General features: G+C 51.3%; 20 non-coding genes across 20 annotated transcripts; 4 read left to right on the forward strand and 16 right to left on the reverse strand.

Annotated features, from left to right (window-relative positions):
- The first annotated feature begins 104 nt into the window (after positions 1-104).
- Positions 105-176, forward strand: Trnag-ucc (transfer RNA glycine (anticodon UCC)). The gene has a single exon. It is a non-coding gene; the product is annotated as a tRNA-Gly (tRNA).
- A 744-nt stretch (positions 177-920) lies between these two features.
- On the reverse strand, positions 921-994 carry Trnai-aau (transfer RNA isoleucine (anticodon AAU)). The gene has a single exon. It is a non-coding gene; the product is annotated as a tRNA-Ile (tRNA).
- A 256-nt stretch (positions 995-1,250) lies between these two features.
- On the reverse strand, positions 1,251-1,322 carry Trnae-cuc (transfer RNA glutamic acid (anticodon CUC)). Its single transcript has one exon. It is a non-coding gene; the product is annotated as a tRNA-Glu (tRNA).
- A 454-nt stretch (positions 1,323-1,776) lies between these two features.
- On the reverse strand, positions 1,777-1,849 carry Trnam-cau (transfer RNA methionine (anticodon CAU)). Its single transcript has one exon. It is a non-coding gene; the product is annotated as a tRNA-Met (tRNA).
- A 276-nt stretch (positions 1,850-2,125) lies between these two features.
- Positions 2,126-2,196, reverse strand: Trnag-gcc (transfer RNA glycine (anticodon GCC)). The gene has a single exon. It is a non-coding gene; the product is annotated as a tRNA-Gly (tRNA).
- Positions 2,197-2,516: 320 nt separating this feature from the next.
- Trnag-ucc (transfer RNA glycine (anticodon UCC)) lies at positions 2,517-2,588 on the forward strand. The gene has a single exon. It is a non-coding gene; the product is annotated as a tRNA-Gly (tRNA).
- A 744-nt stretch (positions 2,589-3,332) lies between these two features.
- On the reverse strand, positions 3,333-3,406 carry Trnai-aau (transfer RNA isoleucine (anticodon AAU)). Its single transcript has one exon. It is a non-coding gene; the product is annotated as a tRNA-Ile (tRNA).
- A 256-nt stretch (positions 3,407-3,662) lies between these two features.
- Trnae-cuc (transfer RNA glutamic acid (anticodon CUC)) lies at positions 3,663-3,734 on the reverse strand. The gene has a single exon. It is a non-coding gene; the product is annotated as a tRNA-Glu (tRNA).
- A 454-nt stretch (positions 3,735-4,188) lies between these two features.
- On the reverse strand, positions 4,189-4,261 carry Trnam-cau (transfer RNA methionine (anticodon CAU)). The gene has a single exon. It is a non-coding gene; the product is annotated as a tRNA-Met (tRNA).
- A 276-nt stretch (positions 4,262-4,537) lies between these two features.
- On the reverse strand, positions 4,538-4,608 carry Trnag-gcc (transfer RNA glycine (anticodon GCC)). The gene has a single exon. It is a non-coding gene; the product is annotated as a tRNA-Gly (tRNA).
- Positions 4,609-4,928: 320 nt separating this feature from the next.
- Trnag-ucc (transfer RNA glycine (anticodon UCC)) lies at positions 4,929-5,000 on the forward strand. Its single transcript has one exon. It is a non-coding gene; the product is annotated as a tRNA-Gly (tRNA).
- Positions 5,001-5,744: 744 nt separating this feature from the next.
- Trnai-aau (transfer RNA isoleucine (anticodon AAU)) lies at positions 5,745-5,818 on the reverse strand. The gene has a single exon. It is a non-coding gene; the product is annotated as a tRNA-Ile (tRNA).
- Positions 5,819-6,074: 256 nt separating this feature from the next.
- Trnae-cuc (transfer RNA glutamic acid (anticodon CUC)) lies at positions 6,075-6,146 on the reverse strand. Its single transcript has one exon. It is a non-coding gene; the product is annotated as a tRNA-Glu (tRNA).
- A 454-nt stretch (positions 6,147-6,600) lies between these two features.
- On the reverse strand, positions 6,601-6,673 carry Trnam-cau (transfer RNA methionine (anticodon CAU)). The gene has a single exon. It is a non-coding gene; the product is annotated as a tRNA-Met (tRNA).
- Positions 6,674-6,949: 276 nt separating this feature from the next.
- On the reverse strand, positions 6,950-7,020 carry Trnag-gcc (transfer RNA glycine (anticodon GCC)). The gene has a single exon. It is a non-coding gene; the product is annotated as a tRNA-Gly (tRNA).
- A 320-nt stretch (positions 7,021-7,340) lies between these two features.
- On the forward strand, positions 7,341-7,412 carry Trnag-ucc (transfer RNA glycine (anticodon UCC)). The gene has a single exon. It is a non-coding gene; the product is annotated as a tRNA-Gly (tRNA).
- Positions 7,413-8,156: 744 nt separating this feature from the next.
- Trnai-aau (transfer RNA isoleucine (anticodon AAU)) lies at positions 8,157-8,230 on the reverse strand. Its single transcript has one exon. It is a non-coding gene; the product is annotated as a tRNA-Ile (tRNA).
- A 256-nt stretch (positions 8,231-8,486) lies between these two features.
- Trnae-cuc (transfer RNA glutamic acid (anticodon CUC)) lies at positions 8,487-8,558 on the reverse strand. Its single transcript has one exon. It is a non-coding gene; the product is annotated as a tRNA-Glu (tRNA).
- A 454-nt stretch (positions 8,559-9,012) lies between these two features.
- Trnam-cau (transfer RNA methionine (anticodon CAU)) lies at positions 9,013-9,085 on the reverse strand. The gene has a single exon. It is a non-coding gene; the product is annotated as a tRNA-Met (tRNA).
- Positions 9,086-9,361: 276 nt separating this feature from the next.
- Positions 9,362-9,432, reverse strand: Trnag-gcc (transfer RNA glycine (anticodon GCC)). Its single transcript has one exon. It is a non-coding gene; the product is annotated as a tRNA-Gly (tRNA).
- Between the last annotated feature and the right edge of the window lie 96 nt (positions 9,433-9,528).

Here is a 9,528-nt window from a genome sequence, read left to right on the forward strand (position 1 = left end):
GATGCGCTCGCCTACGCCGTAATGCGCCTACAGCTACGACCACCTTGAGCCGCCGCCGACAGGCGGGAAGCAGACACAGCGCGGCGTGCGCGGACGGAAACCGTGCGGTGGTGGTGTAATGGTCAGCATAGTTGCCTTCCAAGCAGTTGATCCGGGTTCGATTCCCGGCCACCGCAGCCGGCTTTTAACTTTTGCGTATGAGTACTTTTGCCACGCGTCCTTCAATTAATGTTTCTTTCCCCATCTTACTCGCTGCAGGCCACCCTATAGCGTGTGCGTCGATTCTCCTTGAGTCTCGACTTGTCTCGACTTTGCTCAGCTGACGCGAGAGCTGACGCTCTCCAATCGGCCTATATAAAAAGAACAAGCGCGCAAAACGACTGAGAGAGGTATGGCGAGGCGGGCACCACATTACTTATGCCTCAAGTAAATACCTGCTGCCTGTTATCATGTATTGTCTGATTTTACATGTTCTGTCAGACAAATTCAGTTTTATTACTAGTACATTTCATTTTTTTTTCTTTGTTGAAAATTTTTCAACACGCTCCTTCATTTCACTGTGGCCGCACGGCGCGACTTGGCATACTGAGAGGCAAAATGTGGCGCCAGTGCCCTTGACCGAATAGCGCTGCAGCTCCGAAACCGAAGAGGAAAGAGAAATACGAATTGAAACTATCGGCAGTGCCGTGTGTTCGCAGGCGGTCACCCGCCCAAGCACTGACAACGTCCAGCTTCGCGCAGTAGCGGTGATCGGACGAGAAACTGTGCGTTCACCGTGCTGTGACCAGTGAAGTGTTTTAGCGCGTCCCGACAAGTCGCGTTCTGGTCCCCTATCAGTTCCCACACAATGTGACGATTTCTTTGTCACCATACTTCCCCGCCGAAATCGGCGTTGCCTTTTTGAAAGAGTGAAATCGTAGTGGGCCGTGGGGGGATCGAACCCACGACCTTCGCGTTATTAGCACGACGCTCTAACCAACTGAGCTAACGGACCTCGGTGCAGACAGCCTTCCATCGCTTCGCGGGAATTGCTCTGCGTATTGCCATGTAACATTTCTATGGTAGCAGTCCAACAGTGGAGCAGCGTCTCTTCTCCCTATATTCCGCTGCTCGTAGTAATTTCATTGCGTGACCGTTTCTCTCGACTGTTTTCAGCTGACGTTTATGAACCAGTAGCTATAATGCGAGGAGGGCGTGAAACAGCCTTTCGCAGGGTCAAAACTTGTCGTGATTTTTTCCGAAAAATTCCGTTCCGGTACCGGGAATCGAACCCGGGCCTCCTGGGTGAGAGCCAGGTATCCTAGCCACTAGACCACACCGGACATGCACATTTCTCTCCGGCTTTACACCCGGTCCACTCGCTTTCCGTGTCGCACTTTCCCTGTTTGCGAGCACCTTTTCGCGCGCCCATGGCGAGGCGCGCATGTCAAAAGTCACAATCCATTGCTTTATGCCTCGTTGTTACAGGGGTAGGAGGAAAAGCAAAGCTGTAAGTAGTAATATTTATTTACTTATTTCGCAAGTAAAGACCTGCTGCCTGTCATCATACAGCAGGTCATACATTGTGACTTTACACGTTATATCGTACGAAATTCAGTTTTATTACTAGTACTTTTTTCCTTGAAAATTTTACATAAGAACTGCAAGTAGTAATAACGGGAAGTAAACATTATCACGCTGAGTCGTTGAAGCCTTGTGGATAACAAAGTACAAAGTGTTTCGCTGCTTCGCAAACCCCAGAGCCGTCAATTTAGCTGTGGACGAAAGTAAATTAAATGCCCCGGTTGAGGATCGAACTCACGACCTTAAGATTATGAGACTTACGCGCTGCCTACTGCGCTACCGAGGCAAGTGATCTCGGTAAGTACCAAATACCAGTGGTAGAGAGTCTGCACTTCCTGGCTCATTTTTTTCTGTTGCTACACGTGCATTCCCGGCGCGACAGGCAACTTGCGATGCTAGGCCGACGCCAGTATGTAGAATAGCACACAAGAGTCCAAACGAGCAGTCGTGTGCGCTGCATGTTAGGTTATTTCCCACGGAAATACCGCGGTGCATTCTCATGGCTCACGCAGTTCGAGTGCGAAAGACACGCAGCGCCACTATCGGAGAAAAAACAAAATGATGCATCGGCCGGGAATCGAACCCGGGCCGCCCGCGTGGCAGGCGAGCATTCTACCACTGAACCACCGATGCTCAGCTTCCTGGTGCTTTCCGCGGCAGACGCCTGAGGGGAAAGTGGGACTGCCGTCCAGCGCCGTCGCATCCTCTCGAGAGAATGCTACAGACGCTGAATCCTGCACTGCACTGCTTAAAAATGACGCCCGAACGCGATCGCCTAAGTACTCTTGCGGCGCACGCACGCGACGACTCTTGCCAAAGGACGCGAAATGTGCGTAGAGACGCTGTCTGGATGCGCTCGCCTACGCCGTAATGCGCCTACAGCTACGACCACCTTGAGCCGCCGCCGACAGGCGGGAAGCAGACACAGCGCGGCGTGCGCGGACGGAAACCGTGCGGTGGTGGTGTAATGGTCAGCATAGTTGCCTTCCAAGCAGTTGATCCGGGTTCGATTCCCGGCCACCGCAGCCGGCTTTTAACTTTTGCGTATGAGTACTTTTGCCACGCGTCCTTCAATTAATGTTTCTTTCCCCATCTTACTCGCTGCAGGCCACCCTATAGCGTGTGCGTCGATTCTCCTTGAGTCTCGACTTGTCTCGACTTTGCTCAGCTGACGCGAGAGCTGACGCTCTCCAATCGGCCTATATAAAAAGAACAAGCGCGCAAAACGACTGAGAGAGGTATGGCGAGGCGGGCACCACATTACTTATGCCTCAAGTAAATACCTGCTGCCTGTTATCATGTATTGTCTGATTTTACATGTTCTGTCAGACAAATTCAGTTTTATTACTAGTACATTTCATTTTTTTTTCTTTGTTGAAAATTTTTCAACACGCTCCTTCATTTCACTGTGGCCGCACGGCGCGACTTGGCATACTGAGAGGCAAAATGTGGCGCCAGTGCCCTTGACCGAATAGCGCTGCAGCTCCGAAACCGAAGAGGAAAGAGAAATACGAATTGAAACTATCGGCAGTGCCGTGTGTTCGCAGGCGGTCACCCGCCCAAGCACTGACAACGTCCAGCTTCGCGCAGTAGCGGTGATCGGACGAGAAACTGTGCGTTCACCGTGCTGTGACCAGTGAAGTGTTTTAGCGCGTCCCGACAAGTCGCGTTCTGGTCCCCTATCAGTTCCCACACAATGTGACGATTTCTTTGTCACCATACTTCCCCGCCGAAATCGGCGTTGCCTTTTTGAAAGAGTGAAATCGTAGTGGGCCGTGGGGGGATCGAACCCACGACCTTCGCGTTATTAGCACGACGCTCTAACCAACTGAGCTAACGGACCTCGGTGCAGACAGCCTTCCATCGCTTCGCGGGAATTGCTCTGCGTATTGCCATGTAACATTTCTATGGTAGCAGTCCAACAGTGGAGCAGCGTCTCTTCTCCCTATATTCCGCTGCTCGTAGTAATTTCATTGCGTGACCGTTTCTCTCGACTGTTTTCAGCTGACGTTTATGAACCAGTAGCTATAATGCGAGGAGGGCGTGAAACAGCCTTTCGCAGGGTCAAAACTTGTCGTGATTTTTTCCGAAAAATTCCGTTCCGGTACCGGGAATCGAACCCGGGCCTCCTGGGTGAGAGCCAGGTATCCTAGCCACTAGACCACACCGGACATGCACATTTCTCTCCGGCTTTACACCCGGTCCACTCGCTTTCCGTGTCGCACTTTCCCTGTTTGCGAGCACCTTTTCGCGCGCCCATGGCGAGGCGCGCATGTCAAAAGTCACAATCCATTGCTTTATGCCTCGTTGTTACAGGGGTAGGAGGAAAAGCAAAGCTGTAAGTAGTAATATTTATTTACTTATTTCGCAAGTAAAGACCTGCTGCCTGTCATCATACAGCAGGTCATACATTGTGACTTTACACGTTATATCGTACGAAATTCAGTTTTATTACTAGTACTTTTTTCCTTGAAAATTTTACATAAGAACTGCAAGTAGTAATAACGGGAAGTAAACATTATCACGCTGAGTCGTTGAAGCCTTGTGGATAACAAAGTACAAAGTGTTTCGCTGCTTCGCAAACCCCAGAGCCGTCAATTTAGCTGTGGACGAAAGTAAATTAAATGCCCCGGTTGAGGATCGAACTCACGACCTTAAGATTATGAGACTTACGCGCTGCCTACTGCGCTACCGAGGCAAGTGATCTCGGTAAGTACCAAATACCAGTGGTAGAGAGTCTGCACTTCCTGGCTCATTTTTTTCTGTTGCTACACGTGCATTCCCGGCGCGACAGGCAACTTGCGATGCTAGGCCGACGCCAGTATGTAGAATAGCACACAAGAGTCCAAACGAGCAGTCGTGTGCGCTGCATGTTAGGTTATTTCCCACGGAAATACCGCGGTGCATTCTCATGGCTCACGCAGTTCGAGTGCGAAAGACACGCAGCGCCACTATCGGAGAAAAAACAAAATGATGCATCGGCCGGGAATCGAACCCGGGCCGCCCGCGTGGCAGGCGAGCATTCTACCACTGAACCACCGATGCTCAGCTTCCTGGTGCTTTCCGCGGCAGACGCCTGAGGGGAAAGTGGGACTGCCGTCCAGCGCCGTCGCATCCTCTCGAGAGAATGCTACAGACGCTGAATCCTGCACTGCACTGCTTAAAAATGACGCCCGAACGCGATCGCCTAAGTACTCTTGCGGCGCACGCACGCGACGACTCTTGCCAAAGGACGCGAAATGTGCGTAGAGACGCTGTCTGGATGCGCTCGCCTACGCCGTAATGCGCCTACAGCTACGACCACCTTGAGCCGCCGCCGACAGGCGGGAAGCAGACACAGCGCGGCGTGCGCGGACGGAAACCGTGCGGTGGTGGTGTAATGGTCAGCATAGTTGCCTTCCAAGCAGTTGATCCGGGTTCGATTCCCGGCCACCGCAGCCGGCTTTTAACTTTTGCGTATGAGTACTTTTGCCACGCGTCCTTCAATTAATGTTTCTTTCCCCATCTTACTCGCTGCAGGCCACCCTATAGCGTGTGCGTCGATTCTCCTTGAGTCTCGACTTGTCTCGACTTTGCTCAGCTGACGCGAGAGCTGACGCTCTCCAATCGGCCTATATAAAAAGAACAAGCGCGCAAAACGACTGAGAGAGGTATGGCGAGGCGGGCACCACATTACTTATGCCTCAAGTAAATACCTGCTGCCTGTTATCATGTATTGTCTGATTTTACATGTTCTGTCAGACAAATTCAGTTTTATTACTAGTACATTTCATTTTTTTTTCTTTGTTGAAAATTTTTCAACACGCTCCTTCATTTCACTGTGGCCGCACGGCGCGACTTGGCATACTGAGAGGCAAAATGTGGCGCCAGTGCCCTTGACCGAATAGCGCTGCAGCTCCGAAACCGAAGAGGAAAGAGAAATACGAATTGAAACTATCGGCAGTGCCGTGTGTTCGCAGGCGGTCACCCGCCCAAGCACTGACAACGTCCAGCTTCGCGCAGTAGCGGTGATCGGACGAGAAACTGTGCGTTCACCGTGCTGTGACCAGTGAAGTGTTTTAGCGCGTCCCGACAAGTCGCGTTCTGGTCCCCTATCAGTTCCCACACAATGTGACGATTTCTTTGTCACCATACTTCCCCGCCGAAATCGGCGTTGCCTTTTTGAAAGAGTGAAATCGTAGTGGGCCGTGGGGGGATCGAACCCACGACCTTCGCGTTATTAGCACGACGCTCTAACCAACTGAGCTAACGGACCTCGGTGCAGACAGCCTTCCATCGCTTCGCGGGAATTGCTCTGCGTATTGCCATGTAACATTTCTATGGTAGCAGTCCAACAGTGGAGCAGCGTCTCTTCTCCCTATATTCCGCTGCTCGTAGTAATTTCATTGCGTGACCGTTTCTCTCGACTGTTTTCAGCTGACGTTTATGAACCAGTAGCTATAATGCGAGGAGGGCGTGAAACAGCCTTTCGCAGGGTCAAAACTTGTCGTGATTTTTTCCGAAAAATTCCGTTCCGGTACCGGGAATCGAACCCGGGCCTCCTGGGTGAGAGCCAGGTATCCTAGCCACTAGACCACACCGGACATGCACATTTCTCTCCGGCTTTACACCCGGTCCACTCGCTTTCCGTGTCGCACTTTCCCTGTTTGCGAGCACCTTTTCGCGCGCCCATGGCGAGGCGCGCATGTCAAAAGTCACAATCCATTGCTTTATGCCTCGTTGTTACAGGGGTAGGAGGAAAAGCAAAGCTGTAAGTAGTAATATTTATTTACTTATTTCGCAAGTAAAGACCTGCTGCCTGTCATCATACAGCAGGTCATACATTGTGACTTTACACGTTATATCGTACGAAATTCAGTTTTATTACTAGTACTTTTTTCCTTGAAAATTTTACATAAGAACTGCAAGTAGTAATAACGGGAAGTAAACATTATCACGCTGAGTCGTTGAAGCCTTGTGGATAACAAAGTACAAAGTGTTTCGCTGCTTCGCAAACCCCAGAGCCGTCAATTTAGCTGTGGACGAAAGTAAATTAAATGCCCCGGTTGAGGATCGAACTCACGACCTTAAGATTATGAGACTTACGCGCTGCCTACTGCGCTACCGAGGCAAGTGATCTCGGTAAGTACCAAATACCAGTGGTAGAGAGTCTGCACTTCCTGGCTCATTTTTTTCTGTTGCTACACGTGCATTCCCGGCGCGACAGGCAACTTGCGATGCTAGGCCGACGCCAGTATGTAGAATAGCACACAAGAGTCCAAACGAGCAGTCGTGTGCGCTGCATGTTAGGTTATTTCCCACGGAAATACCGCGGTGCATTCTCATGGCTCACGCAGTTCGAGTGCGAAAGACACGCAGCGCCACTATCGGAGAAAAAACAAAATGATGCATCGGCCGGGAATCGAACCCGGGCCGCCCGCGTGGCAGGCGAGCATTCTACCACTGAACCACCGATGCTCAGCTTCCTGGTGCTTTCCGCGGCAGACGCCTGAGGGGAAAGTGGGACTGCCGTCCAGCGCCGTCGCATCCTCTCGAGAGAATGCTACAGACGCTGAATCCTGCACTGCACTGCTTAAAAATGACGCCCGAACGCGATCGCCTAAGTACTCTTGCGGCGCACGCACGCGACGACTCTTGCCAAAGGACGCGAAATGTGCGTAGAGACGCTGTCTGGATGCGCTCGCCTACGCCGTAATGCGCCTACAGCTACGACCACCTTGAGCCGCCGCCGACAGGCGGGAAGCAGACACAGCGCGGCGTGCGCGGACGGAAACCGTGCGGTGGTGGTGTAATGGTCAGCATAGTTGCCTTCCAAGCAGTTGATCCGGGTTCGATTCCCGGCCACCGCAGCCGGCTTTTAACTTTTGCGTATGAGTACTTTTGCCACGCGTCCTTCAATTAATGTTTCTTTCCCCATCTTACTCGCTGCAGGCCACCCTATAGCGTGTGCGTCGATTCTCCTTGAGTCTCGACTTGTCTCGACTTTGCTCAGCTGACGCGAGAGCTGACGCTCTCCAATCGGCCTATATAAAAAGAACAAGCGCGCAAAACGACTGAGAGAGGTATGGCGAGGCGGGCACCACATTACTTATGCCTCAAGTAAATACCTGCTGCCTGTTATCATGTATTGTCTGATTTTACATGTTCTGTCAGACAAATTCAGTTTTATTACTAGTACATTTCATTTTTTTTTCTTTGTTGAAAATTTTTCAACACGCTCCTTCATTTCACTGTGGCCGCACGGCGCGACTTGGCATACTGAGAGGCAAAATGTGGCGCCAGTGCCCTTGACCGAATAGCGCTGCAGCTCCGAAACCGAAGAGGAAAGAGAAATACGAATTGAAACTATCGGCAGTGCCGTGTGTTCGCAGGCGGTCACCCGCCCAAGCACTGACAACGTCCAGCTTCGCGCAGTAGCGGTGATCGGACGAGAAACTGTGCGTTCACCGTGCTGTGACCAGTGAAGTGTTTTAGCGCGTCCCGACAAGTCGCGTTCTGGTCCCCTATCAGTTCCCACACAATGTGACGATTTCTTTGTCACCATACTTCCCCGCCGAAATCGGCGTTGCCTTTTTGAAAGAGTGAAATCGTAGTGGGCCGTGGGGGGATCGAACCCACGACCTTCGCGTTATTAGCACGACGCTCTAACCAACTGAGCTAACGGACCTCGGTGCAGACAGCCTTCCATCGCTTCGCGGGAATTGCTCTGCGTATTGCCATGTAACATTTCTATGGTAGCAGTCCAACAGTGGAGCAGCGTCTCTTCTCCCTATATTCCGCTGCTCGTAGTAATTTCATTGCGTGACCGTTTCTCTCGACTGTTTTCAGCTGACGTTTATGAACCAGTAGCTATAATGCGAGGAGGGCGTGAAACAGCCTTTCGCAGGGTCAAAACTTGTCGTGATTTTTTCCGAAAAATTCCGTTCCGGTACCGGGAATCGAACCCGGGCCTCCTGGGTGAGAGCCAGGTATCCTAGCCACTAGACCACACCGGACATGCACATTTCTCTCCGGCTTTACACCCGGTCCACTCGCTTTCCGTGTCGCACTTTCCCTGTTTGCGAGCACCTTTTCGCGCGCCCATGGCGAGGCGCGCATGTCAAAAGTCACAATCCATTGCTTTATGCCTCGTTGTTACAGGGGTAGGAGGAAAAGCAAAGCTGTAAGTAGTAATATTTATTTACTTATTTCGCAAGTAAAGACCTGCTGCCTGTCATCATACAGCAGGTCATACATTGTGACTTTACACGTTATATCGTACGAAATTCAGTTTTATTACTAGTACTTTTTTCCTTGAAAATTTTACATAAGAACTGCAAGTAGTAATAACGGGAAGTAAACATTATCACGCTGAGTCGTTGAAGCCTTGTGGATAACAAAGTACAAAGTGTTTCGCTGCTTCGCAAACCCCAGAGCCGTCAATTTAGCTGTGGACGAAAGTAAATTAAATGCCCCGGTTGAGGATCGAACTCACGACCTTAAGATTATGAGACTTACGCGCTGCCTACTGCGCTACCGAGGCAAGTGATCTCGGTAAGTACCAAATACCAGTGGTAGAGAGTCTGCACTTCCTGGCTCATTTTTTTCTGTTGCTACACGTGCATTCCCGGCGCGACAGGCAACTTGCGATGCTAGGCCGACGCCAGTATGTAGAATAGCACACAAGAGTCCAAACGAGCAGTCGTGTGCGCTGCATGTTAGGTTATTTCCCACGGAAATACCGCGGTGCATTCTCATGGCTCACGCAGTTCGAGTGCGAAAGACACGCAGCGCCACTATCGGAGAAAAAACAAAATGATGCATCGGCCGGGAATCGAACCCGGGCCGCCCGCGTGGCAGGCGAGCATTCTACCACTGAACCACCGATGCTCAGCTTCCTGGTGCTTTCCGCGGCAGACGCCTGAGGGGAAAGTGGGACTGCCGTCCAGCGCCGTCGCATCCTCTCGAGAGAATGCTACAGACGCT

The sequence above is a fragment of the Schistocerca cancellata genome, unplaced genomic scaffold (assembly GCF_023864275.1).
Source record: "Schistocerca cancellata isolate TAMUIC-IGC-003103 unplaced genomic scaffold, iqSchCanc2.1 HiC_scaffold_259, whole genome shotgun sequence".
Taxonomy (NCBI): Eukaryota; Metazoa; Arthropoda; class Insecta; order Orthoptera; family Acrididae; genus Schistocerca; species Schistocerca cancellata.